Source organism: Leopardus geoffroyi, chromosome C1, assembly GCF_018350155.1.
Source record: "Leopardus geoffroyi isolate Oge1 chromosome C1, O.geoffroyi_Oge1_pat1.0, whole genome shotgun sequence".
Classification (NCBI taxonomy): domain Eukaryota; kingdom Metazoa; phylum Chordata; class Mammalia; order Carnivora; family Felidae; genus Leopardus; species Leopardus geoffroyi.
In genome coordinates, this window is record NC_059328.1 from 171,816,293 (window position 1) to 171,844,273 (window position 27,981).

Below are 27,981 nucleotides of genomic sequence, written 5' to 3' on the forward strand. Positions count from 1 at the left end.
GAGAAAATATTTGCAAGATATAGATTTGACCAAGGGTTTATATTTAGTATATATAAAACACTTTTACAACTCAACAATAAGTACACAATCTAATTAAAAAATAGGCAAAAGAGTCAGACACTTCACCAAAGAAGATATGCAGATGGGAAATAACTGCATGAAAAGGTACTCAATGTCATTGATCTTTGGAGAAATATGAATTAAAGCCATATTTCACTTGTGACTATGCTTATGGTGAACATTGAAAAATGTATGGAATTGTCAGATTACTAAGCTGTGCACCTGAAACTAATATAACATTGTATTCTAACCTTCAATAATAGGTTTTAAAAAGTCACATACGTGAAAATTCACTCGTGCTTTAATTACATGTAAGCCTTTTCTCATTTAAAAATGAGTCCCTCAACCCCTACCCCCAATCCCCCAAATTCAGTATCATTCACTACATGCTCACTAATGGCTAAATGGATTTTTTCAAAGTGGATAAATTCAAAAGGACTAATGAAAACAAGTGTTAGTTAGGATGGGATGCCACTGTAATGGTTACGCATTGGTTGCAGAAATGTAAAATATACAACCATCTTGGAGAGAGTCTCATTTTTTAAAAATGTTATATGTATTGCTATCATGACATAGCAAACCTAGTCCTATGTATCTACCAAGGAGAAAGCATATGTTCACTCAAAGACTTGCATCCAAATGTTCACAACAGCTTTATTTGTAATACCTTAAACCTGGAATCAATCAAAAATGTCCATCAACAGGTGATGGATGGACAATTTGAGATATATCTGTATAATAGAATATTATTTAGCAATAAGAAAGAACAAGCAATTAATACAGGTAAAAATGTGGATGAATCTCCAAACAATTACAGGTGATAAAAGAATCCAGGGAAAAAAATTTATACAGTATGATTTTAATTGTATAAGACCCTAAAAAACACATACTGTCTTGTACTGTCAAAAAGCAAACCAGTTCTTTGCTTGTGGGAAAAGGGATTGAGAAGACATGGATTACAAAGAGGAAGGAGAAAACTTTTGAGTATGTCGGAAGTTTGTCATAATATTTGTGGTGATTGCCTCACGGGTATATATATTTGTCAAGTATCAAATTGAATACTTTAAATATACATAGTTATATATATTATACATATATTTATTATATAGCTCATACATATATGATATATATCTTAGAACCATTCAATTCATGTTAACAATTGGAGTTACAAAGTACTTACGAATCAATTTGAAGAAAATTAATATCTTTATCATACTAATCTTTCTACCCATAAACATGAGACCTGAGCTATTGACTTTTAGTACCTATTTCTGTACTGCTGGTTCTTTCCACGGATGTTTGCCTGCTTTATGTTTTTGACTTTTGTGTTTGACCTCTCCCAGTTGGCCTCATTTTATTTTCGATTACTGGGCTGGAAAGAGTTAACTCAGCAGGCCTGGGTTGCTCCGACCCTTCACATTTTCAAGAAAGGCCTGTCATCAAGATTGGCCCTTGGCCAGTTTCCTAGAGATGAGCTCTGTGCCCTTATAATACTCCTCCTGATAGGAGTGTTTTTTGTATGCCTGAGATTTGATGTCGGCCAGTGCCAGTTTTATCAGATAGTTTATGCTAACAATATAACTTGTAGTGTGCACCTGTTTTTGTATGCCTGAGGCCTTGGGCCATGAGGTGTCAGGTTGATAAGATAGTTTATGCTAATAACGTGATTAATGGTGAACTCCTGTTTTTTGCTCTCTGGGACTGATGTCTAGGTACCTGAACTCCCTCACACAGATGCTACATGCGTGTATGACACCTCCAGTGGGAAACCTGGAAACCAAGGCTTGGGTGATCTTTCCTAGTTAACGATGCTTTGGATGTGTTATCATACATCATTATTCAGAAAATTAAGTGCATCCATGCAATTCCCCTGTGAAAGGTCATTCAGAAGCTTGCATCTGTTTTTTTTTATGGAATTTGTCCCATGCACTTTTTTCCTTTGCTGATTTGATACCTTTTCGTATAATAAATAGTAGTCATTCCTATAATAGGTTTACCGAGTCATGAATCTTTCTAGCAAATCACATCTGACATAGCTACCTTAAAGTTATTCCAAACAATGGGTACAACAGGAAGACAAGGTACTTGCTACAGATTTTTGATAGTTGATTCTCATATCTTACTTGGCCTTTGAAAAAGGATTTGGGCAAAAATCATACCTTTTGTTCCTTGTTATTTACAACCTCTGAGGCCCTCTGGTTTCATTAACGGCTTTAATCAGTGGCCTCCCTGTATCTATACTCTGCCTTTTTACTTTTCAGTCTTCTCCTCTTTTGACTCTAGATTTATTCATGTGTCTTGCTTTGGCCAATAATAGGTTAGTGTACATATATAGGAATTTACAAAAGCCCTTGCATATTTCTGCTTTATCTCTTGAAATTCTGCCGTGTCATGAGAACAAACATAGCATAATCTATGAGAGAGTGGGAGCCTGTGGAGTTGTACTGAGTTTCCCACTATAGACCATCTGAGGAAGCTCCCTGTTGACATCCTAGCTGACTATGAATACTTGCAAGAGTCCCACAGTTGATCAATAGGTATTTGATTAATAAACACTTGTTACGTAGAATTTAGGTTTTTTGAGGGTTTGTTAGGCAGCAACATTGTGGCAATAGCTAACAAACACAGGCCCTAAATATGAATTTTCACTATCTTTTTTTCCTTTTTTTGTTTGTTTATGTCGAGAGAGTGAGAGAGCAAGCAGCGGAGGGGTAGAGAGAATCCTAAGTAGGCTGTGCACTGTCAGTGCAGAGCCAGATATGGGGGCTCAAACTCACAAACTGTGAGATCTAAGCTGAAACCAAGAGTCGGACGCTTAACTGACTGAGCCACTCAGGTGCCCCCACTATCTTCTTTCGAATTAGTCTACACACTAATAATCAGATTTTTTCTATCTTCTTCCCTCAGAAATATAGTCTCTAAAGGCACATGGTCTGCCTTCCAAATTATCAAAGGCTATAGTTTTATCAAATGTTTTTCCATGATATATTCTATCTTCAAATATACATTAAAGCTTCTGTTTCTCAGCTCCTCTCCTGTATCCTACTGTGCACTACGATCATGTGTCTGCTCAATAATTCTTGATAACTTTCTAATTTGATACTTTGCCTTTTTTCTTTTTTTGGCCACCTACTCCAGGGTGATTCTTACGGTTCTTATGCAGAGATGAAATTCAGGGAATTATTTCCAGTAAAGCATGCTGACCATCTTGCAGCAGACTTGTCTTCATAATTAATCAGACATCTATCTGTATGGGAAATGGTCGTGCCTTAGAGGTTATTAAATGTTTGAATATTATTAGAGCATTCCACCATTCTGTCACTTCATCTCAGAGGTGATGGGTCTCAAAATATGCTACCTCAAAATAGGACACCATGGCATGTTGAGTATTTTAAGATGAAGGAGTTCAAGAAAACGGAAGCAAGAAGAGCTGATATTCCTTCTGTCCTTCTCTTGAAAGAGATCATAAAACCCTCATGTAGGAAGTATTCTCCCTATACCAGGAAGAAAACAGCTTCTTTATCTCTGGAAAAAAGGGGACACCGAGAAGAACCTTATAACAAACAGTGCTTGCACATTTTCCCCAGTTTACTTTTCTTGTACTCTGACTTCCCACATTTCTCCAAGACTGTTCTCTCTTCATCAAGGCTAGCATAAAAAATATTGTCTAATTTCTCCAGGTCTTCATTGACTTATGAAGGCTCTGAGTCACAGGAAACTTATGTTAAATAGATTTGTATACTTTCTCCTGTTAATCGTTTACTTTTCAGACCCAGGCAGGGACCATAAAAGGGGTGAGAAAAACTGTTCCTCCCCTACAGAGACCTTCCCTATAGATCCTATACAAAATGGCAATTGCCCTAACTCTGAAAATATCCTTCTTCATATCCTTTTCTCTTTATAGTGTAGCATCAGATATATCTTCCAGCATAGAATGTAATCTTATTTGTGTAGCCATCCTTATTTTAGTTTCACACTGAATATAATAGGTCTTCAAGTACATATTGATCAAATGGATGAATCTCATCTACTCCCACCCTAAAGCAAATTTTCCTCAAAATGAGTTGGAATAGGGGCACCTGGGGTGGCTCAGTCAGTTAAGCGTCTGCCTTCAGCTCAGGTCATAATCTCACAGCTCGTGAGTTCAAACCCGACATCAGGCTCTGTGCTGACAGCTCAGAGCCTGGAGCCTGCTTCAGATTCTGTGTCTCCCTCTCTCTCTGCCCCTCCCCCCACTCATGCTCTGTCTCACAAGAATGAATAAATGTTAAAAATTGAAAAAAAAATGAGTTGGAATAATAAACACAGGCAATAGGTTATTGTATGGTGTTCTCTGACAGTTCAAGTCCAATGGAATTATCTAGGCATGGTCATGAGCTCTGCTCATCTCTAACCCTCAACATTTTCTTACCTAAGTGAGTGTGATGACATACCTCTATTTTTTTCCAGTATCCAGCATGTGGCTGTTACATCAGACGTAGGTGCTTACCACACACATCACACACAAACACATGAATGTATATTCTTATTCTCCAAAGCAATAATCTTTTTTTCCCTTTTATTTTATCTATAGAGAGGGAGGGGGGAGAGAGAGAGAAAGAGAGAGAGAATATGAATGAATATCCCAAGAAGGCTTCACACTGTCAGCGCAGAGCCTGATGTGAGGCTCAATTCCACGAACTGTGAGATCATGACCCAAGCTGAAGTCAAGAGCCAGATGCTTAACCACCGACTGAACCACCCAGATGCCCCCAAAGTAATAATCTTTGGCAGCAGCACGTTGTAAACTGGAGAAGAAGGGAAATATAGTATTTAATCATGAAGCACATTTCTCTTTAAGTTTTTAAATGTTTATTCATTTTTGAGTGAGTGAGAGAGACAGAGAGAGAGAGAGACACCACTAGCTGGGTGGGGCAGAGAGAGGGAGACACAGAATCTGTAAGCAGGCTCCTGGCTCTGAGCTGTCAGCACAGAGACTGACAGGAGGCTCGAACTCGTGAACCATGAGATCATGACCTGAGTCGAAGTCTGACACTTAACTGACTGAGCCACCCAGGTGCCCCAAAGCACATTTCCACAGTGGAATTAGAACTTTACTTTCATGGAGAAGCTTTAGTTCTCTTTTCCTCTTCATTTTTCTCCTCTCTTAAATCATAACTGAAGAGACTTTCCTCGGTTCTCTTATGATATACCCTTATAGCTTCTTGTTAATGGATTAACTTTGCATTCACATGTCAATTTCTTGGACCTGGTGTTTCAAATTCAGTTGCTTTCCTTGGTGCTCCTGTACTCACAGAATTTGTCTAAGTTATTGGATTTAGGCAAAGTAGGCCCCTCCTTCAGCTTTGCAGATGCAATCAGCTTTGTACTTCTATATATGTTTCAGAAGAATGTTGGTTATTAGATCCTGTATCCTTCAAATCCCAGGTAGCAGAGATCAAGTGGTACTCTGCTCACCTTGTTTCCCTTCTGTGGGGCTCACAAATCTGGGGCCACCCACTCGACAAGCTCTGTATGGGGTATCTATCAAGTGTCTATTGTGGGGAAGAAAGTTAACTATTGTTCTAAGTTCACTACTTGAGAGATCAGGGAACTTATAATTTTACATCTCATTAAGATGACAATAAAGAGCATTTTTAATTTGTAAACCCCAGAGTAATGACTTAGAAACAAGTTGTCATGTCATTATAGCATAAACCTTTAGAATTGATTACAACATGCTGGATCATAGTAATCGAGGGAGCACAGTTTGTGAAAGATTAATTTCTTTACATTACTCTTTTTTACACATTGTCAATGCTATTAGTTTTTTTTTCCCTTTTAATTTCACCCTGCTTTTCACTGAGGAGTCTTGTACCATGTTGATTAATATGATTACAATGTTTTGAAAAGATGGGGATTTCTAGGATAATATGACTTACATGAATATCCATTTGAGATGTAGATTCTGTCTGGCAATTTGTTACATTGACAAATGTTAATAAAAAATCCATCTTCCAGCAGTCTTAATATTAATCATTATGCACACTGTTGATGGAAAATACTTCATGAATGTTTGCTGCATGAAAGACACTGTATTAGGTACTCAAAAGTAGATAGTAGAAAAATCAAAGACATGGTTCCAATAAACCACATATAAAAGTATCTTATAGAGTAATATACAAACACAAGTGTAAGAATATAATAAAAGCAAAATGTTTCATTTTGGGGGGTGGAGTTCAAAGCAGGTATTCTGACTCAGAAAAAATGTCTCTACTATAGATATGAGCTTGTGTATCACTCACACATAAGGAAAAGGGAAGAAAACAAGCCAAAAAAATGTTTTATTGCATTTGTTCTGCAAAGAATAGAAAACAACTTTGACTCTTTGATGTTGGAAAGGGTGAATGATATGGGTTTCTGGGTTGGCTTTAAAAAAGTCTGATTTTTACAAAAATTTTTTTGAATTAAATTTAAATTTAACATTCTGTCCTCTGATTAGGAATTTGAGATTAAATTTGTGACAAAAACACAATATATACCTGTCTTATTTCCTCATCTGTGAAAATAGATGTAATAACACTAACATTAACACTGTACATTATGATATATGCAGTATTTTCTACTGCTTAATTTGTGATATGAACATTTAAGGATAGTGTCAAAAAGTAAGGTATTATTTTACCATTTATGTTCTTTTTCAAATACTCAGGAAATTTGCAGATAATTTTTTAGCTGATTTCTGTTGACTAATTCCAGTTGAAATAGCATAACTTCTACTTAATTTGGAATGCACTTATACCATTGGGGAATATTTTTAAACTCTATACATTTTAAATACTTCTTAAATCTATATCTCAGAGACATTTTAGCATTTCTTGCTTTAACTGTTATGCTAACAAGTTCAATTGCATATCATATTTGAACTCTATGAATGTTTTTCTGATGCTTTTCTGTTGTTGGCATATTAACCTCTGATTCATAGTAAAATATTACTATTCATTCTTAATTAAGTCCTTTTAAAGGAAATATTTTACCTAAGTATTTTGAAATATCTTTAAAGATGAGTTTTATTTTTAATTATCTTTAGAATCTATCTCTCCTTTAATTTTAGGATATTTATTTATAGTTGTAACATAGAGTAGAACTTTTTTTTAACAGCCAGGTTTAATGTGTAATCTTCATTTAATTGCTTTAAAAAGTAAAATTATTTAGAGCAGTGCATAGTTTTATGTAAATTGTTGGATTTCTTTGAAATATTGATTGGTTTTCAGTCTATATTCCCATTAGAATCCAACCAGATAAGTGCTTTAGTAGAAATTAATGACTATGTCACCAAAAATAAAATTTCTCAAGATTGAAAAAAGAGACCTAAATATTAAATCTTATTTTGTTTGGAGGTTCATATTATTGCAAATAAATTTTTAATTCACTAGTAACATCTATAAAAATCATATAATGTGTCATCTAAATGACATTGTTGTTATCACTATTATTTCTTTTTTTGGGATCTCTGAGCAGCAGGTACCAGGGCAGTGTAGGGGAGGAAAGACTTTATTTCTACTCTTCTAGTTTAAATATCTGGGTCTATAAAGTCAACTGATAATAGGCAGATTAACAGGAAAAAGCTATATAAATTTATTAATTTTAATATTACATCTTGAGAACATCACAGGAAAAAGTGAACTCAAAAATGGTGAATTTTGAGGGCTTATATACTTAAAAATTTTTTTTAATGTTTGTTTATTTTTGAGAGAGAGAGAGAGAGAGAGAGAGAGAGAGAGAGTGTGTGTGTGTGTGTGTGTGTGTGTGTGTGTGTGTGTGTGAGTGGGGGAGGGGCAGAGAGCGAGGGATGCAAAGAATCTGAAGCAGGCTCCAGGCTCTGACTGTCAGCACAAAGCCTGATGCATGGCTCTAACCCATGGACCACGAGATCATGACCTGAGCTGAAGTTCCATGCTTCCACTGATTGAGCCACTCAGGTACCCCTGTACTGTCTTTTAATAGGAGGAGGTTTAAGGGAAAGTAAATGATTTTTAGGAAAGATGAATGGGTCCTTAGAAGCATAGATGGGAGGTATGGTAGTTTGCCACAAAGTTGGTCTAGATGTGGTATTGATTTCTAATCTCCTCTCCTGTGATGAATCATTCTTCTTTGGTTGATGAAACTCATGGGTAGGGGATTTATGACAATTGTGTTCCTTTTAGTGGATCTGTTTTTATACAGATAAGGAGGGTTCAGAGAGCCTCTCCCTGTGTTTACTGTTTTCCAAGTGCCTTCGACTCAAAATAATCCTTATGCCAAAGAGGAATATTTTAGGGTGGCATATTCTACCACCCTTCAGCAGGATTAAACATTCAAGAGATTTATTGGGGGAAAACTTATAGGAGAAAAATGAGGGGAGTCAGAAGAGGGCACATTAAACTGCAATGTAGGACTGGCACTTGTGAAGGAGATAGGGTAGGATGGATGGTTGGGAAGAATAATCTTTGTAGAGCAATACTAAGAAAGCTTTATGCCTGGTTAGTGCTGAGTACTCAAACCCAGACTTGCTCACAGGAATTGCTTTTCTTTAATAACCTTCCTGCACTCACTTACTGGCTGTGAACATTCCAGGGGAAGTGTGGCTTCAGCACAAAGCTGGTAAACATTCAGTGGGTAGTAGTTAATCATGTTCCCTGAAATAAGAGATCTTTGAAGCACATTTTCATGGCACGAAAATGCCATTTTCAGTTTATTAGAATCTTCTTAATCTAATAGGACATACCTAGAATTTCATAAGCATCTGTTTTTCCATTCCTAAAATAGAATAGAGTTCAAACCATGTCAAGACTTCCTGTGTCTGAGGACAAAACTTGGAGGAGATCATATGAAAAGCTATCATCAAAGTTATATATTTACTGAAGAAAATAGCCAACTTCATAGGACCTAGTAAAGTTTGGTAGGATATTCTAAAGGCATAACAATACCTAAATGGTGGTTATCTTCACAAAGAGACCATGCGAGCAGGTCTAAGAGTCAGACCATAGAAATGTGGAATTCAGGAGTAAGAAGTATGTAAGGGTTTAAGGGAAACATCAAGTAGGAGACTCTTCCACTGGACTAGGATTCAAAGGGCTCAATCCATGGAAGTTAACAGGTTGATTAATATAGGACAAAACTCCATTCCTAGAATCTGGGAAATAAACAATTTTCTAAGCAGAGATTCAGAGTTTTGGGCACAGGGAACAAAGTTACACTTTTATGATAAGAATTAGGGTACAAAATAGCAAAATCTGTAACAGATTTTAAGCCCAATTGTCCAAACAGACCAGTCAGTGAGAATAGCAGACAGTAAGTTCATCATGTATCCCATTATGTTGCACTAAAATTTCTTACAGTTTTTCTGCTTTAAGTTATCAGTAGTCTAAGACACTGAGGCAGGGATGAATTATATTAGATTTAGAGTTTTTCTGGTCACTATAGAAACTGAAGCTTAAGAATGAACCAGGTCTTGGGGAACCTGGTGGCTCAGTTGGTTAAGTGTCTGATTTGGGCTCAGGTCATGATCTCATGGAGGCTTGTGAGTTTGACCCTTGCTTTGGACTCTGTGCTGACAGTGCAGAGCCTGGAGCCTGCTTTGGATTCTGTGTCTCCCTCCCTCTCGGTCCCACCCCCAGTCACTTTCTGTCTCTGTCTCTCAAAACTAAATAAACATTAAAAAAAAAAAGGTGAAGCAGGACTAGATGCCTACTTCTTCCAGTTCAGGCTACTGCAACCTTATCTTTTTTGCCCCTGCTTCCATTTTGGTGTCTATTACATTGTTGCTGAAAAACTTAAAAATGGATTTAAGGTAAAGATACACATGCTCTTAGTCTGCATATGACCTCATTGAAGCTATGGATTATTTCTAAAAATGTTAATGTTCTAGTATTTTTTTTTTAAATTCAGCACTATTGCACTGTTAGCTAGTCTGTTCTACTGAATGCTACAGAGGGCTATGTACATTTTATATTTTAGGTGTGTTTCATAGGACTCTTGTCTGGGCTAATGTTGGAAATCTTCAGTCAAGAAGTTTTCAGCTTTTCTTCATTAGCTATTTAGTATCTAAACTATGAAGTTCAGTGACTGTATTATATACTCATAGAGCTTTCTAGAAATATTCAGTTTATGTAGCATCATTGGAAAGGATTATTTTATTAGTCATTTATGGGAGCTTGCACTAAGATAGCAACAATAGCATTGGAAAGTTATTAGTATAAGAACTTCCTGTTAGCTTATGCAATTTCATATATATTCTCATCACTTCCATATCTCAAAAATGCTAATTTGTTATAATAAGGAGGAATACATTCTAGGAATCATGAATGATTTTATTATTTACAAATACATTTTTTTTTTTAATTTAGATAATGTCTGTATCCTGATGATCATTCCTAACTGTGGCATGATTTAAATTATCCTGAAAAATTACATTAACCCTGAAAGTCTTCTTAGATAATTTATTAATTTGTTGGTTAAAACACAATAAAAAATTTTAACCTCAAACACTTGTTTTCTAGTAAGTATAACATATTTAAAATGATTACTATAATCTCTGAATTGGCTAATAACTACCTTTTAAAAATGGTGTATGCTCAAGTGAATAAAATCTGTTCATTTTATTTTTCAGAATTCTCCACATTCTATAGTTAGCATAAAGTATTTTCATCTCTAGAGTAACTTTCTAAGTTCAACACAACCTTCATTCTTATAAGTAAGTAGAAAATGATTTATGTTTTTTTCATTTCAAGCTTTACATAAAACACAGAATTACTCACAGTGAAAATGCATTATTCTGGAAATCTCTCTCTACTGGAAAATTTCCAGACCAATATCTTTCCAAAAGTGGAAAGGTTGTTTAATAATGGGCCCCAATGCCATTATCATACAATCTGTGTAAGTATATGCTCTCTGAAGATCAGCCCATTGGGTGCAATTGATTTAGGGGAATGTATTTGGATTGATTTCTGGACTCTCAATATGGAAGGCTCTTTTTAATGAATATGGTAGATGGACTAAGAGGGAACAGAAAAACCATTTATTAAAGATGATAACTAGAGTTTGAAACTTTTTGGAAAGTGCATTCATTATCTTTTGCTAAATCCCCAGGAAATAAGTTCTGACAAGATCTTTTATTATAACATGTAAAAACCTACTTAAAACTTGCAAGCATAAAATGAGAAATTAAACAGCTTAGTTGTGAATTATTTTCTTTCATAGAGCATTAAACATTAATAGGATAATATTTCTATTTAGAACCAAAGAACAGTATCTAATTAATATACTAACATATTTATTCATGTGATTCATAGAAATGTATTTATAACATTTTTCCTGATCTCTAAAGAAAATGCTCTATTAGCCATTATTTTTTTACAAAAAAAAATGAAGCATTTCAATTTGTGTAAGCTTGTAGTATTTTTTAGGAAGTGTTTTATGAAACATTTTAGTATTGCTACTTTAAAGCCAAGATGAATACAGATCATCATTGGCTTATAATGGGGTTATGTCTTGATAAACCCATCATAAGTTTAAAATATGTCAAAATGCATTTAATATATCTAACCTACTGATCATCATAGCTTAGCCTCGCCTACCTTAAACGTGCTGAGAATGCTTACATTAGCCCACAATTGGGCAAAATCATCTACCATCGACTATTTTATAATAAAGTGTTGACTGTGTCATGTAACTTATTGAATTTTGTTCTGAAAATGAAAAACAGAGTGGTTGTAAGTGTATCATTGTTAATAACACTTGTGATTGTGTGGCTGATTAGCAGCTGTGTCTTACTGCCACTGCCCATTATCATGAGAGTATCGTATGGCATATCACTAGCCTGGAAAGATCAAAATTCAAAGTATGGCGTCTACTGAATGTGTATCACTTCTGCAGCATTGTAAAGTAAAAAAAGCAAACATTGTAAGTCAGGAACCATGCATATTCTGTTGCAACTCCATTGCGTCATCCCCACAGATGTGCTTGATGGTTGGGAACCAGTCAGTCCTCATGGCACCAGCCTAGGGAACTTCTTTCTCGTTCTGGTTGACTCACAGGCATCAATGCCAAAGAGGAGGATGGATGAGTCAACAGATAACTACAGGATTTATTGTCCATGCTGAATTGACCGATGTCAGTAGCAATTAGCCATTTACAGATGCTCTCTAGAGCAATGTTTCTCAGACTTTAATGTTCATACAAATTCCCTCGAAATCTTGTTAATTTGCAGATTCTGATCAGTGTGTGGCAAGTGGGGCTAAAAAACTGCACTTGTGACAATCTCCTGAGTGATGCCTGTTGTGTTGAAGTGTAGTCCTCACTTGGAGTAGACTGGTCTGGTGCACTGCAGACTTACTGTTATCTGAGGTACCACCACTACCCTTAACACCTCCAAATTTCCCACAAGATGGAGCTAACAAGACTCACTTGAAACAGGCTTTTTTCCATTATCATTCTAATACTAATATTTACTGGAGGTGGGGGTCTTTTGCAAAGGCAAGGCAGAACTATTTTCTCAGAGAAGTTTGTTCCTTGGTCAACCCCTAGTATTGTACAGTTCTGTATGTTGGTTCTCTTTCTCCATCTCTCTTTTCGTGCTCAAAGTTTGGCCAAACTGTACAAACTCCAATGCTTTTTATTTCTGCTTAGCTAATTCTGATAACCTTCCCTTAAGCTATTCAATAGATTCTCCTTTTGATCAATACTTCAAACTCAAGTTAATCCATTAAGGATTTAGGAAAAGATTATGTTCATTTTTAATGTAAGCCCTATACATTTATCTGGATAGAATTAAAAAAAAAAACATGATGAAGGGAATAAACACTCCCCCCACCACACACACACTTCTAACATACTGACACCAAATAAGCTTGGGTTGGATGTAAAAAATAATTCATTTTCTAACTGTCTGTATGCCTCTGAAGGGACCTCAAATTTGTTTTGCTATGTATATCGTTTTGGATGCAGAGGTAACAACTTAAATTTGTAGAATGATTTTCATATAACAAAGAGCCTTCACATAGATTATCTTTATTTGAAAAAATTGATGAGGAAAGTAGGATGTATCATTGCCCAGATGATATACTTTGAGGTTGGAAGTTACTCCTGCCTCTATATATTAGTCTTTTCTATTAGATTTGCACTAGTGTGTAAAATGCCACTGTTGGGTTTTTTTTTCCTATGAATAAGGCATATAAGTGTTGATAGTTCTTGTTTAAAAGTAATTGCAAACTAAAAGGTAAGGTACATTGAAAATTTATTAAGTTCCTTTTTGGTTATATCCTCCAGCCAGTGTTTTCTGCATCCCTTGCTTCCTGTTTATATATGCTGGGTTATACATCCTTTAAATACCGCAAGTTTCCAGGATTCCTTTTTTTTTTTCTTTTTTCTCTTTTCTTTTCTTTTTTTTTTCTTTTCTTTTCTTTCCTTTCCTTTCCTTTCCTTTCCTTTCCTTTCCTTTCCTTTCTTTTTTCTTATAGTTATTATTAACACAAGCTCATTTTCTTCAACTGGAAATTTTTTCAGTTATAAACAGTACACCTGAGACTCTAAATTCGTACTGAGGTTTAGGTAGCTTTCTCAGGCTCCAGAAATATATTTCTGCTATCTACTTGCATACATCTATGAAATATGTAAAAAGCTAGGTGAGAATGGGGACTTGAGAGTAAATATGTTAAAGAGTCAATATAACATACAGGTGTGACATGTTTAAATTAAAATGCTTATTTTATATTCCATGTTAAAGTTAGTGATAAGAAACACATTCATTATTAACAACCCCTCTTTCAAGTGCCCTGATAAACTCTTTTGTTATTACTTTATTCAGAATGTTCTTCTCACAAAGAATGGAAAATATGACTATGAGGAAGTCATAAAGTGTGCATACTTTCAAAAGGATAAATAATTCTTTTTTACATTTGTAATCTGTGAGTTTCTGAATCCATACCATTTCTCATACATAAGTTGAATTATCCTTTTAAAGGAAACATCTGCTGCATGATTTAGAAGCTACCAGTAAATTACATTTTGAAAGTGAATAAGTAAATATTCATCTAATCAATAAAACTTTGCTTGTATTATGTTATTGTGACATAGCCTGTTTGTAATTAGTATCAACTGTTTAACAAAACATTTTCTCGATGGTCTTCAAAGGTTGAGCGAAATGTTTCTTTTATATTCTTAGAAAAAATAGGCTTTATTTTGCATGTTGTTAAATGATTACCTCATCTTTCCTAATAACTTGTTTTTTTTTTTTACATTACAAATATAATTTTTTTCTGGTTTAGCATGATACATCCTCTCTAATTATTTACTTTCATAGAGCATGTTGCTAGAAGAGTTGTACTCTTATATAAACCCTACCATAATTTTAAAAAATCAATTTAATGGAATAAATGATTAAAGAAATATAAAGGAAAAAAATGAAATCCCTCCATTGCTTTACTTACTTAAAAATTTGAGGTTAATTATGATCTACAAAATGAAGAAATGTAATAATGTATAGGATGGTAATGAGTTAAAATTTTCTTGAATATTTGTTGTTGTAAGGCATCAACATAATTGTCCAAGGAATCATGCAAAATGGAGAATAGTCATTTTATTGACCACACAGGTAAAATATATTTATAGAAGCCAAATAGAACAATTTAAAATGTGGCATATATTAATTAGAAAATTGTACTAATATAATAGTAAAAAGGAAACTGTGTTCAAGGTTTTAGAAGCTTTGTAGCTATGTGAGACTGTTGTTATATATTATAAGATAGGTACTTCCAGTTGAAATTCAAGACTTATTATTTAGTCTAGAAACTAGAAGATAGTTAAATTTGGGAGGTCATGTCTATCTGATGTAGTAGCTAATATGCATCATCTAATAACTGTGAAGTTGTCGTGGTACCTTTCCTAAGCAGTAAATTAACATTCCTCAAGGGGATTCTTTTCAAAGACCAGCCATAATGTAGGTAATTCTTGCTAATTTAATGACCACCTACAAGCTGTATGTGAATATAATAAAAATGTCTTGAAGATGTCGTGGTCATAAAAATATAGATGTCTGAATCTAAGACTTTTAATCAAATTTATTTTCTGGGAATGACTTACCAGTTTTCCAATTCATTATATTAAAAATAATAATAGATAATAGATTATTAACAAGTTATACATTCCTACTAATTGGTGAAACTGGCTATGTATGACAGGACGTTTGTTGTAGTGTATACATAAAACCTAGTATATGCCACTTAGTGTTGCCTACTTGCCATCCTTTCCTATTTGAGTGTGCTACAATGTTGGTTCTTCCTTTGTCCAGAGACTTCCCATGGCTAACTGTGCTGTGAAAGCTAAGATGAGCCCTTGACTACAAATTTCAGCAATCACAGTTATGATTCGGAAGGAAGGGGAATGATGTGAAGAAGAAAAAGGAGCGAAGAGCTAATAATTTGGAATTTGCCTAGCTTATGTCACAAATACCTTGAAAAAAAGAGCTCAGTTTAGAAGCAGAATATAATAGCTGCAATCTTAACAGATATTAATCATTTTTCTATTTGTCATTGTGAACTTTGTGATCTTCAGTATTCTTGTGCACATTAGAAAATAGTGACTTAAACCCACCATCCTATCTCTTTTATTCCACTTTTATCAAGTATTCAGCCTGAACCCTAAGCAATGCATGTAAACTGTGAGCCTGGACATGGTCAGAATCCTGACTGGGCTCATGTCTATACAATTTGTCTGCAGTACATTCAAAATTTAGATTTGATGTGATCACATACGTATATGCCTTCAATATTCTGTTGAGAAGAGATAAAAGGAAAAAAGTAACATTCTTAGTAATTCTTAGGCAGTTATAAGGGTGTGCCTAAACTCTGAAGGGTCTGGGATTTTACCATACTTGTAAGCTAACATGTTAGATGGCCACAATATTCATGGATGTTGACAGGAAACGTGAAACTCCTGGGACAGAGATGAAAGATTTTATTATTCACAGCTCAGTAAGCAGTATGAGCATCAGTTTACTCCTGTCCATTACCCTTGCCACTCAGACTTCTGAACTATGTATTCTACATAGCAAAGAAGAAAATGAGAAGAGAGAATACAGCTTTAAAAAAAAAAAAAAACACTGCAATGGTTTTATTAGTTCTTACCAAAACATGTGGAACATAGCAAAAATTATTCTTAGAGAAAACTTTTATAGCCCTGAAATATCTATTGTTATATAGATAATACACCATAGCGTACCTTCTTAAAACATTTATTATCTGTCAGAGTTACTGTAGGTAAGAAATTTGAGGGGCTTGGGGGCGCAGTTTGGCTTAGTGTCTTTCATGAGGTTGCTGTTACATGTCAGCCAGGGATAAGGTCATCCAAAGGCTCGATTAGAATTGGAGGATCTACTTACAAGGTAGCTCTCTTACATGGCTACCAAGTTGTTACTGACTTTTGTCATAAGGCTTTAGTTTCTCTTCATTAGCACCTTTACACTGGGCTGCTTGAGGCCTCCTGTGAAGACAACATCAAGGGAACCTAAATGCATATAGCTAAGTGAAGGAAAACAATCTGAAAAGGCTACATATTTTGTGATTTCAACTGTATGACATTCTGGAAAAGGCAAAACTATGGAGATAGTAAAAAGATCAGTTGTTGCTGGGGTTAAGGGAAGAAGGGAAGTATGAATAGTTGGAACATAGAGGATTTTTAGGGCAGTGAAACTATTCTGTATGATACTGCAGTAGCAAATACATGTTATTACACATTAGTCAAAACCCATAGACTGTAAGACAGAAAGAGTGAATACTGATGTAAACTATGGATTTTAGTTAACAGATCAATATGGGCTCCTCAGTTGTAACAAATGTACTACACTAACACAAAGTGTTAATAATAAGGGGAACTCTGGGGCAAGTGGGGAGTGGCAGGAATGGGAGAGAGGCTATATGGGAACTCTGTACTTTCCACTAAATGTTTTTGTAAGTCTAAACCTGTTCTCAAAAATAACTTAAGAAAATTAAAACCTAGGAAGAATGGGCAAATTTTATGGTCAAATAATCTGACTCGGCAAAATAGTCAATACAAATGTCCAAAATTGAGAATAGGTGGAACATTAAAACATACCGATTACCATAAATAGCTTCACATGTTAATTTTGTCTAATATTTTGAACTGGCAATGTACACACTAATTAAAATATGCAAAGTCATAAAACTTGGAAATCCTTCTATTTGATAATGATTTCGTAGTGATACTACAAAAAATAGAACTATAAATTTATTTCACTTATGAATTTAGATCACATTTATCACATTAACATTAGCAAATCTAGCAATTTATTTAAGGAATAATATATTATAATGGTAATATATGACATACTATGACCAAGCAAAATTTTATCACAAAGTAAAGAATGATTTAATATGAGAAATTCTATCAACATGTCTAAAGTTTTTATTCCACAGGGGACAAAAGAAATATTTCCAAGAAATATTTGGCAAGTATAATTAATGATTTTCAAGAAGGATGCAGTTTTATGGTCCATCTTTTTATTCTGTGGGAATTCTTGAATGATGCATTTAGGAGAAATAAATGTGTTGTAATTGAGCTTGTATCTTTTATTTAGTTAACTTTCTAATTGTGCCTCTCTTCTCCTCTCCTCCTTGCTTTCTACCCTCATTCTTTTCTTCACTATTATACTTCAAAGGCATTACATGAAGGAGCCTTAGGTATTTGAAAGGCCTCTTGTTACACTTAAGATTACATTTGGCCATAGTAACAGAATCCTAACTGTAGTAGACTGGATGAGTACGGTGTTTATTTTTCTCTCTAGAAGAAGTTGGGAGATTTGTAATCCAGACCTGAGATGGTAACTCAGCAGTGCCACAGGGTATCCAAATGACTTCTGTCTTTTTACACCATCCTTAAAGTGGTTTTGTCTTCATGTTCCCAAGATGCACTGCTAGGCATAAGAATTACTTACCAGTATTTCACAGTGAATGCAAAATCTTTCTCCACTTGAAATTTAATCTTTATAATGGAAAGCAGAATATTTTAATAACACCATATTTGTTTTGTAACTTTTGGAATGATAACAAATATTCTGTTCATCCATATTCACAGTATTGTACTCATCAGACATTTGCAATGACATGTAACCCCAAATCTCATAGGTTTACACCAACTAACACTTCTCACTGATACCGAATGTTGCTGGCTATGTTTCTGCTGCACCTATCTTTTCACTTTGGGAATCAGGTAAGAGGAGCAAACTAATTTGCCACATGCTGTTCTCAAGGTACAGGGAAAAGAACAAGTGGTGGAAACTTTCAGTGTCTCTTTAAGCTTTTGCTCAGACATACCATGCATCACACATGTTCACAGTCCATGGATCAAGGTAAGTCACATGGACATGCTTGACACTTAGAAGAGAAATGTTTTCAGGGAGCTGCTGTAAATCACATGGCAGTGGACAGAGCTGTCTAATACTCTCAGAGGGAATGAAAAAAAGAGTTGGGAACAATTTTCCCCATCAGTATAAGCATATAACTAGGAGACAATTTACTCCAGTGTATAACACAACTGGCTTTGGAGTCAAGCCTGATTCAATTCTGGCTATGTTGATTACAGGTTGTCTCTAAGTTTTAGACATTTTATTGATAAAATATGTTAATTTCTATGATGAATTGTTTATTATAAAGCATTTATGTTTCAAATTGCCTTAAAAATAACTGGCACATAGTAACTGCCCAACAATTTACCATTTCTTAGACCATCTGAAAATAATCAATCTTATTTTTCAATGAGAATATCAGTAACTTACTGGCAAGATTGTGACAGATATATCTATGTACACCCTAATAATTTTCTGGATTTTCATTGTACACTTTGTTTAGACAGGAAAGGGTAAAGCTTTGACATTTGTATGTGAGACTGGAACTTTAATAAACTAAATAGCAGTATAAACAAGTCATGTTAAATTCAAAAAGCTGAATATTTTATGCACTTATATTTGGCCTTACACAAGAGTATATAGCTTATGAATTTTCATGAAGCAGTTTTATTTTAAGAATTTAAAGATTAATTACTTTTTTCAGATTTTGAATAATCAGTTAAATATGTTATTATATCCAGTCATTCTCTGATCTTGCAGAATATATCCAAAACATATTTATAAATTTAAGAAAAAATATGCTATTGATTATTCAGCATTTTAGGCCATTTATTCACCTCTATGATACCGATCCTTTATAATTTTCCAAAGTACTCTAAACAACTATTGACAAAAATGAGATGAGTTTTAGTTTTGTGGCTTTTGGTTTTGGAAAGGAACTAGACTATTGATTTGCGTTCTTTTAAGTTTCTTTATCGATTAGTCCATTTTGCTTTAACCCAATTTTTTGACATAGTTTCTTTAATTGACAAAGAACTTTTAAGAAAGTATAATGAGATTGAATTAAATGTTTGGTCATAATTATTTTTATTACTTTTAATTTTCTATTCTCTGGTGCAGAATTCTTTTATTATTATTATACATTTTTTTTTTTTTTTTGCATTTCATTAGACCCACCAAAACCCTGCCCTTTCCCTTCTCAGTACATGGTTTAAAATTCCAGATGTGTGCAGTCCCAGTTATCTATCTAAACATATTTAGCTCATCATATTAGCATTGAACTGAGATGTAGAATTTTAAATAAAAGTGTTTTTTTTTTTTCTAAGAATGCAAATCTCTGGACTGTTTAGAGACTCACTTGCGGACATGTTTATAGTACACATTACAGAAAATTACAAAACAAGCTGATTTTGTATATTAATGAAAATTTCAAGGGCCACAAAGCAGCTATCATATTTGACTGTTAACTGTACTCTCTGTCTCATTTTCTTTTCTTTTTTTTCTCTTATAAGAGATCCATCCCGCTGACTGTAGGTATAGATGTGTGTTTTGGTATGGCCAATTGTAGTAACTCATCTTCTAGGTAGTAATAAATATTGTAGAGCTAAGCTGCAGACCCAAGCAAGATTAAAGTCTGTTTCTCTGGGATTGCTATACTGAGACATTGGGAAAGGAAGCTCCATTTCTTCTAGGATTGCCATGCTTGAGGGATGTGTGTCTAGACTCTTTGGCAGCTAAGTAGATCCTGGTTCAAGCTATGGAGGCCCTGGAATTTGTAGCCCTTCTTTTGATTTTGTGTCACCATGAGATCCTTCCCAGTGAAGAGAACTAGGGTACTTCTTTTTATCACTTAAGCTATTTAAAGTCTGTCATTTATAACCAGCATTCATTTCTCAGGTAAATAGTAGGAGTGCTTACTTTGCTAAATTAAACTTAAAAATTCCAGAACATTAATGGTAAAATGAGAATGAGCATCTCATGGACCTGGTCTGTGCACACACTGATGAGATGATGGTATGTGACCTTGTGTTTTACATTGCAAGTAGAGAGGAGAGGAGAATTCACAAGCACAGTCTTTGAACTTCTGAAAAATGATTTTATTGCTCAACTAGAAAAAATAAAAATAATTTAATAAAGCTGTATCATAGGCTAACTTAAACTGATTCAGTTATACCTCTCTCTCCACTTCTTTTCTTCTTCATATCAATTAGGTAGGTAGGTAGGTAGGTAGGAAGGAGAACAAGAGAGAAAGAAAGGAACTTTGTTACTTGTATGTATATGTGTCCCAAACACTTAAAACTGGCAAGAAGCAAGGATATGGTTAATTCTGACAGTTTTATAGATCCTGAGCATTTTATTCTGCTATTCGTCTATCTTTTCCACTCCTTTTTTCTTTTATGTGGTAAAATATACTTTACTGTTTATTTTGTAAATTTAAAGACATTAGTAAGCAAGGTTGGATTGTCTGTGAAAATGAAGATGAAATATATAAAAATTTGCAAGGATAATTTTGACTCTGGTTATGAAGTAAATGTAGAACCTGAGTTTGATGTGAAATAGGACTCCACTTTCCAAAGTTATTTAACTTTACTGGGTCATGTTAAAAGATAGCATGGAGAAGGAAAGGATTGGAAGTAAAAGTTATGGGAAAGAAAGCATTAGGTTTGGCTAAGGAATTTAGATATCTTTTTATAAAGTGTTGTTAACTCACTGCAGAGAAGCTTGGCTGCGAGCTCACTTTTATGTTCTAGAGTGGTAGGAATACATTTAAATTGAATTCATTGAGGAGTGCTTAAGTTATGACGGTCCAATTTAAAAGTTCACTAGTTCACACTGAAGGAGAAATTATGGCCTTTTTTCTTATTATCCCTTCCATCCATATGTTTGTTTACCAGGCTGGAGAGGAAAGGGAGGTGAATACATAGATTACATAGATTAGTTGTTAAAACTTTCCTAGGTTGATAAGTTGTCCAAAAATCTTTAAAATTTTTTTAGCAAAAAAAGGTTTGAATAAAACTTCTGGTAAAATGTAAAGATTATTAATAATCTCTTTAGCATTTTTAAAATGTATTTTGGAAAATTTCAAACATTCACTAAGAAGTAGTAAAATGAACACTTTTGAAGATATGACCTAGCTTCAACAATTATTAGCATTGTGCAGAAGGACAGAACCAGAGAAGTGGGTAACCTGGCAGCTAAATAATATTAGCAGAAAGAGTAAAATCAAGCCTTGACCTCATGATCAATTCTAATGGGCTTACTGAGAGAGTCTCTAAAGACAATTTGATTCATAGTAGTACTGTTCTTGAACAGAGGTAGAGAGTAACTTCAAGCCAATACTAGAGACTGGCTAAGTTTGTAGGCACTGTATTCTGTGTTGGGGGTGGGTGGGGAGGGAAGGTCAATTAGTCATTTATGACTAGGTGGCCTAATTTGTAGTATTATTTTTTGCCTCTGACTTTAGAAACAAATCATTGTGAAAGTTACCAGCAGGGAAGAGAGTACAGCAGACATTTCAATGGCAACTTGAAGTACAGCAGTCATTAATTACAGAATATCGTATGAAAGAGAGAAGAACAATAAAGTTAGAATGTGATTTCCATACTTTTTTTTTCCTTCTCTAGCTGATCCCAGAGGTGTTTATTTTATTCAACCTGGAATTGCAATTTTGAATTTTATTCTAGAATATGGGTTATAAAAAGGCTTTGCTTAAACGTATTAAATTATGAAACTACTCATATGATGATATCTTCTCCAATTTTCAACCTGAAAGTCTAAAAGGCAGATCTTGCACTAGGAAAAATGAATATGTTTACTGATTGAAATTTGGACACAGGGGTCCTGGACCCGAGACAAGTATGCAGATGGCATCAAAATGAGCACTAAATGACTATGATAAGGCTTTTTATCATCTCTACTTCTCGATCTATGCAGTTCACTCTTCAGTGCTTTTTGCACAGGACAGTTCTGTTCAAGTTGAAGCATAAACTTAGAGAACATTCTATGATGAAATTATGATTCCATAAACAGTTTCAGATATGTTGCCATAACGAAGAATTCTAATTTATTTAGGCCTCTTGATAGTTCTTTGACAAATTTAGATTTTTATGTCGTCTCTACATTTTATGATTTTTAAATAATAATGTTTTACTCTTTATTAAGGTCCTACACATATATGCCAGGCATTATTCCGAGTGCTTTATATTTAATTATTTATTCAATACTCACATGAATACTATAAGTACAGTAATATTATTTTCCTTCTTTGTACCAATAATGAAACATTGCTGAAGCATAGAAATGTTAGTTTCCAAAGGGCACAGAATTATTCAGTGGCTGAGCAGAGATTCAAATTCAGGAAGTCTGGCTATAGGTTCTGTGTCCATAACCATTCGTCTATACAAATGAACACAAGCAGCCCCAAAAGAGATAGACAATCAAAAGTTTGAATCATTTTTAATTGGTAGTTATTTATAAATATGACCATTAACTTTTAATTATTCTAAAATTCAAGGCAGTTAAGACTGGGAACTAAAATTTGCAAATGCAATATTTACAGTTTTTTGTGTTTCAGTGAGGATAGTAGCAATTTTGTTTTAGGATTTATAAAAAATGATTAAAAAAAAAAAAGAAGGAAACACTGGGATCATGACCAAGCAAGGTAGAAGTTTGTTATCTGAAAGAAGACGAAGGGAAGCCTGCCAAAACACTCTCTTTGTATAGGACAGTAGCAGACACCATTAGCTGCCCCTGTTATCTCTTGGGATTCAACACTCCAGGTTGTGTGCTACTGTAGATTTCACTGGCAGCCCAGGAATTGACATTCAGCCAATAGTGTACGTATGAATACCTCAGCTCTCTCTCCTTCAGGTGGGATAAGTCTAAGGTTAGGTTATCTCTAAGGTTAAACTCTAAGGTCTTTGAATTTGTTGCCTAGAATTTTCCCATGGAATTGAGCTGTATACACCCATAGTGACAGTAGCCTTGATGATTGATGATGAGCTATTTTTAGCTATTGTGTGGAGTATTTAGTACTGTCTAACAAACTTCTCTAAATGTTGTGGCTTAAAACAACAGCTTCACTACATTTCACAATATTGTGAAGCACACATTTGGGCAGAGCCCAGCTATACATCTTTGATTTATTTGGTATCAAGTGGGGACATTTAGTGGTGGTGCTGGTGTAGTGGATCCAAAATAAATTTACTCACATGCCTAGTGCCTTGACAGGGACAGCTGGAAGGCTGGGCCTAGCTGGGTCTCTCCCCCCGCCCCCCTCCCCCCATGAATTATCAGCCTCTCCACCTGGTCTTTCTTTCTTTTTTTTTTTTTTTTTCATCGCTTATTTATTTTTTGGGGACAGAGAGAGACAGAGCATGAACGGGGGAGGGGCAGAGAGAGAGGGAGACACAGAATCGGAAACAGGCTCCAGGCTCTGAGCCATCAGCCCAGAGCCCGACGCGGGGCTCGAACTCACGGACCGCGAGATCGTGACCTGGCTGAAGTCGGACGCTTAACCGACTGCGCCACCCAGGCGCCCCTCCACCTGGTCTTTCTAACAGGTAGTTGGACTTCAGACATGGCAGCTTAACACCATAAGACCAAGTATTTCAAGAGACATGCAGTAGAAGCTGGAAGTCCTTTAGGGTTTTGATATTGGCACAAGCATCCCTCTGTTATATTAAGTTGATCAGAAAAGTCCTAGCCCTTTCTCCTCCCACCAGATTGAAAGAGCAGGGAGATAGATCCCACCTTTCAATGATAGGTGTTTAAAAATTTGTGGCCACCTTTAATCTGCAACAGTGCCTTCTCCTCTTCCCTGTCTTGCTTCTTTCCACTCCTAGTATTTGTTTTTGTTTTTATATGCGTCACCCAAAAATGATCCTCTCTAGAATCTTTATCTCAATATTTGTTTCTAGGGGAACTCAAACTAAAGGAAGGAACTTTATATTTGGCTGAAAGAAGAGTTTTATAGACAATATTTCTTCTGATGATTAAAATACTCTGGTGAAGTAACTCTTACGACCTCTTTCATATTGAACAGGTCATGGGTGAGAGATGTTAGCTGATTATGTCTAAAAAACAGTTGTGGAGCACCTGGATGGCTCAGTTGGTTACACATCTTGGTTTCAGCTCAGGTCATAATCTCATGGTTTGTAGGTTCAAGCCCTACATCAGGCTCTGTGCTGGCAGCCCGGAGCCTGCTTTGTATTCTTTCTCTCTCTTTGCCCCACCCCTGCTCATGTTCTCTCTCTCAAAATAAATAAATGAACTTTAAAAAATAAACTAAAATAAAAGGGTGAGACTTGTATGGAGTTTTTTAAACTCCAACTGCAAGGTTTTTGTGACTGTACCTAAGAATGAAATAAGGATAATAAGCCCGAAATGAATCATTTAAGTAAAAGTAAGATTGAAATATAAATGCTAAGCTTTTTTATTTTTTAACTCAGTAGACAGACTTACTAAGAAAACCCACTTTTCTGATGTTTTGTCAAATGAGTCTGTCAATTGATGCAAAGTCAAAGGGTTTGCTAATTGGCTTACTCACCTACATACGTGACATGTATAGAGCATCCTTGATGTTTAACTGGATCTGCACAGGCAGCAGGGAAGGTGGGGTGGTTGACTTTTGGGACACAGTGACTTGCAGGTACTGTGTCATTGATTTTCACTGCTCCTTTATTTAATCCTCATATTGTAGATAACGTCTACATTTTTTTTAGATGAAGAAAGTAAGGCTTGGCGACAATCAGGGATTCTAATGCAGTCTGTCTGGTTACAGAGCCAGACAAATTCAACTATATTTCACTTTTCTAAGGAGAAGAAAATGTTTAGAGGCTATTTCCCTGTGGGGTGGTGAATTGCGGGCCCTGGGGATACCTTGAGATTGTTTTGCCTGGTAACTAGTAGTTATAGTGCCCTGCTGGGGAAGTTGAAGCAATTTTCTTCTGCATGATGGGTCCCTACATTTTATTATTATTTTTAAACAGCTGCTATTGAGGTCAAGTTTGACCTACTCCTGATATGATTGCTTCTCTGCTTCACTGTCTTTTCTGTGGCTGCCTTTATTTTTAGCTGTCCAGTCTTGTGAATCACTGGTTTGTGTTTTCTAAGTACTTAAAATCTATTCTTGCTCTTACTCCCAAGTTTATTTTGCTTCAAATGCCACTTTACATCCTTAACATCCCACATAGATATGGTTGAGGAAAGAAAATTCCAACTAATCATGCTAACATGATTTTATCAGTTTTTGAAATTTGCCAATATTTTGGACAAAAAGTATATCACTGTTTTAAGTGAAATTTACTTGATTATCAGTAAAACTGAATGACTTTCTTATTTGTTGAAAATTCCTTATTTGAATTTCAGTATTTTATTAATATTCCAAAGTTAATTTGCCAGCTATGTATATTAAAGATATCTGCATTTTTCTGAGATGTGTTACAGATCTTTTCTTACAATTTGTCACTTGTCTTTTAAAATGCTTAAGATAGGGGTGCTCCTGGGAAGATGGCGGCTAGGAGGACGCTGGGCTCACCGCGCGTCCTGCTGATCACTTAGATTCCACCTACACCTGCCTAAATAACCCAGAAAACCACCAGAAGACTAGCAGAACGGAGTCTCCAGAGCCTGGCGCAGACGAGAGACCCACGGAAGAGGGTAGGAAGGGCGGACAGGCGGTGCGCACTCCACAGCCTGGCAGGAGGGAGCCGGGGAGGAGGGGCGGCCCGCCAGCCAAGCAGAGCCCCCGAGTCTGGCTTGCAAAAACAAAGGGGCCGGTCGGAGTGTGTTCAGACAGCAAGCGGGACTTGACATCTGAAAGGTTATAAGCTAACAGCTCTGCTCGGAGAACGGGAGGGCTGGAGGACAACGGAAGGGAGAGTTGTTGAGCCCTGGACAACAGAGCTCAGCTTGGTGGGGAACAAAGGCGCTCGCCAGCGCCATCTCCCTCGCCCATCCCCCAGCCAAAATCCCAAAGGGAACCAGTTCCTGCCAGGGAACTTGCTTGCACTGAGCAAACACCCAACGCTGTGCTTCTGTGGATCCATCCCTCTGGCGGGTCTGACTCCCTCCCGGTGCCGCAGGGCCCCTCCCGAAGGGGATCTCTGAAGGAAAACGGAGCTGAGCCTGCCCCTCCCGCCCCTGTGCACCTTGCTGATCCACCCCAGCGAATACGCAAGATCCCCAGCACCACAAGCCTGGCAGTGTGCAAGTAGCCCAGACGGGCCCCGCCACCCCACAGTGAATCCCGCCCCTAGGAGAGGGTAAGAGAAGGCACACACCAGTCTGACTGTGGCCCCAGCGGTGGGCTGGGGGCAGACATCAGGTCTGACTGCAGCCCCGCCCACCAACTCAAGTTATTCAAGACAGCACAGGGGAAGTGCCCCGAAGTCCCGCACCACTACAGGGACTATCTAAAATGACGAAACGGAAGAATTCCCCTCAGAAAAATGTCCAGGAAATAACAACAGCTAACGAACTGATCAAAAGTGATTTAAACAATATAACAGAAAGTGAATTTAGAATAATAGTCATAGAATTAATCGCTGGGCTTGAAAACAGTATAAAGGACAGAAGAGAATCTCTTGCTACAGAGAACAAGGGACTAAGGAACAGCCAGGAGGAGCTAAAAAATGCTATCAATGAACTGCAAAATAAAATGGAGACAACTACGGCTCGGATTGATGAGGCAGAGTAGAGAATAGGTGAACTAGAAGATAAAATTATGGAAAAAGAAGAAGCTGAGAAAAAGATAAAAAAAATCCAGGAATATGAGGGGAAAATTAGAGGACTAAGTGATGCACTAAAAAGAAATAATATACGCATAATTGGTATTCCAGAGGAGGAAGAGAGAGGGAAAGGTGCTGAAGGGGTACTTGAAGAAATAATAGCTGAGAACTTCCCTGATCTGGGGAAGGAAAAAGGCATTGAAATCCAAGAGGCACAGAGAACTCCCTTCAGACGTAACTTGAATCAATCTTCTGCACGACATATAGTGAAACTGGCAATATACAGGATAAAGAGAAAATTCTGAAAGCAGCTAGGGATAAACGTGCTCTAACATATAAAGGGAGACTGATAAGACTAGTAACGGATCTCTCTACTGAAACTTGGCAGGCGAGAAAGAATGGCAGGAAATCTTCAATGTGATGAACAGAAAAAAATAGGCAGCCAAGAATCCTCTATCCAGCAAATCTGTCATTTAGAATAGAAGGACAGATAAAGGTCTTCCCAAACAAACAAAACTGAAGGAACTCATCACCACTAAACCGGCCCTACAAGAGATCCTAGGGAGATCTTGTGAGACAAAGTACCAGAGACATCGCTATAAGCATGAAACCTACGGACATCACAATGACTCTAAACCCATATCTTTCTATAATAACACTGAATGTAAATGGACTGAATGCACCAATCAAAAGACATAGGGTATCAGAATGAATAAAAAAACAAGACCCATCTATTTGCTGTCTACAAGAGACTCATTTTAGACCTGAGGACACCTTCAGATTGAGAGTGAGGGGATGGAGAACTATTTATCA